Source organism: Nicotiana sylvestris, chromosome 11, assembly GCF_000393655.2.
Source record: "Nicotiana sylvestris chromosome 11, ASM39365v2, whole genome shotgun sequence".
Taxonomy (NCBI): Eukaryota; Viridiplantae; Streptophyta; class Magnoliopsida; order Solanales; family Solanaceae; genus Nicotiana; species Nicotiana sylvestris.
This window is the reverse complement of record NC_091067.1, coordinates 18,882,302-18,885,445: the sequence shown is the minus strand read 5'-3', so window position 1 is coordinate 18,885,445 and position 3,144 is coordinate 18,882,302.

Genomic DNA, 3,144 nt, shown 5'->3' with positions numbered 1-3,144 from the left:
AGCCCCTCAGACAATCACATAGAACAATACCAGCCCCTCGGGCTCAATCTCACATCACAATGGGTACCCGCGTTCACTGGGGTGTACAGACTCCTAGAGGCGCCCCTTACGGCCCAAGCACAATATCAAGCCACCTCATGGCCTCATCACTAGTCCCTCTGCCTCATATCAATCAAGACACCTCGTGGCGTGCATATCTTAGGCTCTCGTTCTCATAATCAGTATCAAATGTTTCCTCACAACATAGTCCCTCGGCCTTACTCAGTCAAAAATTCTTACAAGCCCGAAGGGTTCAAATAGTTGGCACAAGGCCCAAATATGGCATTCAGCCCAAATCATGATGATAGCAAATATATTTCAGTCAAATATGCGGTAAAATAGTCATTCGAGATGGACTAAGTCACAATCCCCAACAGTGCACGACCCCACGCTCGTCATCAAGCATGTGCATCACCTCAATATAGCACAATGATGTGCAAGTACGGGGTTTCATACCCTCAGAACATCATTACTCACCGCGAACCGGTCAAATCTCCAGCCCGCGATGCCTTTGCCCCTCGAATCGGCCTCCACTCGCGTCGAATCTATCCAAAATCAGAACATTGACGTCAAAATATGCAAAGGGAACGAAACCTAAGCGAAAATAATCAAAATACGACACAAATCCTAAAACTACCAAAACCCGACCCCCAGGCCCACGGCTCGGAATTCGATAATTCTTACATCGACAGATTCCTTATCTCCTCACTAGTTCATACACATCAAAAGTTCTAAAATCCGACCTCAAATGGTCCTTCAAATCCCCAAGCAAAGGTCAAAGTTTCCAAACCCTAGTTTCCCCAATTTTCACCCTTAATTTCCATAATTTCTAGCTCTAATCCGTGAAATAATAGCATAGGAACGAGTTTTAGGTCCAAATTCCTTACCTCAATGAAGTTCCCTTGAAATCCCTCTCTCAAATCGTCCAAAAAGCTCCAAAGCCAAGATAAAATGGTGAAATAACTCAAAATTCGCGAAGACTACAATTTATACTTTCTACCCAGAGCTTTCGCATCTGCGGCCCAATACTTGCTTCTGCGGTACCGCATTTACAGTTATTTCTCCGCTTCTGCGGAATCATTTAACTCAGTATTTTTTGCATCTGTGATCCCTCATCCACATCTACGACATCGCAGATGTGATCCATCTCACCGCTTCTGCGGTCCTTGACGATTCTCCAAAATCTGCTTCTGTGGCTCCTCTTCCGCACGTGCGGCATCGCACATGCGGTCCCCACTCAACAGGTGCGGAAATACTAGAAGCAACTGAGATTCTGCAACTTCACAAGTCTCAAACCTTTTCGTCAACCATCTGAAAATCACCCCGAGTCCCCTGAGACCTCAACCAAAAGCACAAACATATCCCAATACCTTATTCAAACCTGTTCCAATCATTAAAACACCTCAAACAACATCAAATCAACCAAAACACATAGGATTCAAGCCAAATTTCCTAAAATCTTCAAAATTACGTTTTTGATCAAAAACCCAACCAAAACACGTCCAAATGATCTAACATTTTGCACACACATCCAAAATCACACAACGTAACTACTGCAACTCTCGGAATTCCATTCCGACCCCTATATCAAAATCTCGCCAACCGGAAATCGCCAAAATATCAACTTCGCCAATTCAAGCCTAAATCTACTACGAACCTCCAAAATTCATTCCGATCATGCTCCTAAGTCACAAATCACCACCTGAAATTAACCGATCCATTGGAACTCACATCCGATCCCTCTAACACATAAGTCAACATCTGGTTGACTTTTCCAACTTAAACTCACTCTAAAGAGACTAAGTGTCTCAACCCTTACCAAATCCTTTCCGAACTCGATCTGACCAACCTGATATCACAAAACACGGATAAACAAAGCATAAAGAAGCAGAAATGGGGGAAACAGAGGGGTAACTCATGAGACGACTAGTCTGGTCGTCACATCCTCCCCAACTTAAACAAATGTTCGTCCTCGAACGAGTCAAGAAACATACCTGAAGCCTCAAACAGGTGAGGATATCTGCTCCGCATCTCCCGCTCGATCTCCTAGATAGCCTCCTCCACGGGCCGACCTCTCTACTGCACTTTTACTGAAGCTATATCTGTTGACCTAAACTTTCGAACCTGATGACCCAAAATAGCTACTAGATCCACATCATAAGTCAAATCATCATCCCACTGAACCGTGCTGAAATCCAAAACATGAGACGGATCCCCAATATACTTCCAGAGCAGAGAAACATGAAATACTAGATGCACACTCGACAAGCTGGGTGGCAAAGCAAGCTCATAAGCCACCTCCCCAATCCTCCGAAGCACCTCAAAAGGCCCAATGAACCGCAGACTCAATTTCCCTTTCTTCCTAAATCTCATAACACCCTTTATGGGTGACACCTTCAACAGAACCTTCTCGCCAACCATGTAGGACACATCCCGAACCTTCCTATTAGCATAACACTTTTGCCTTGACTGCGCTGTACGAAGCCTCTCCTGAATCACCTTCACCTTTTCAAAGGCATCCTGCACCAAGTCTGCCCCCAAGATCCTAGCCTCACCAGGCTCGAACCAACCAATTGGAGATCTGTACCACCTGCCATACAAAGCCTTATATGGAGCCATATGAATACTCGACTGGTAGCTGTTGTTATAAGCAAACTCTATGAGCGGTAGAAACTGATCCCATGACCTTCTGAAATCAATGACACAAGCACGCAACATGTCCTCTAATATCTAGATAGTGCGCTAGGACTGCCCGTCCGTCTGAGTGTGAAAAGTTGTGCTCATCTCAACCTAAGTACCCAACCCTCGCTGCACAGACCTCCAAAACTGCGATGTAAGCTGAGTGCCCCTATCTGAAATGATGGAAACTGGGACACCATGGAACGAACAATATCCCGGATATAGATCTCTGCCAACCGCTCTGAACAATAGGTAGTACACATAGGGAAGAAGTGCGCAGACTTGTTCAGCCGATCCACAATCACCCAAATAGCATCGAACTTCCTCAAAGTCCGTGGAAGTCCAACAACAAAGTCCATAGCGATCCTCTCCCACTTACACTCTAGAATATCTATTCGCTGATGCAAGCCACCCGGTATCTGATGC